Source organism: Sinocyclocheilus rhinocerous, unplaced genomic scaffold (genome assembly GCF_001515625.1).
Source record: "Sinocyclocheilus rhinocerous isolate Xijiao unplaced genomic scaffold, SAMN03320098_v1.1 scaffold7577, whole genome shotgun sequence".
NCBI lineage: Eukaryota > Metazoa > Chordata > Actinopteri > Cypriniformes > Cyprinidae > Sinocyclocheilus > Sinocyclocheilus rhinocerous.
Window position 1 is genome coordinate 6451 of NW_015627604.1, and position 209 is coordinate 6659.

Consider the following 209-nt stretch of genomic DNA (forward strand, 5'->3'; position numbering starts at 1 on the left):
TGTCCCGGGTCATGGCGGACCTCTGTCACCTCCTCAAGGTCCAACAATTGAGGACGTCGGTCTACCACCCGCAGACGGATGGCCTGGTGGAGCGGTGCCAAGAAGTGCCACCTCGGCCTCACCGAAGCCAAATACCTGGGGTACAAGATCGGAAGAGGGCTCATCATGCCCCAGGACAAGAAGGTCGAGGCGGTAAAGAAGTTCCCACG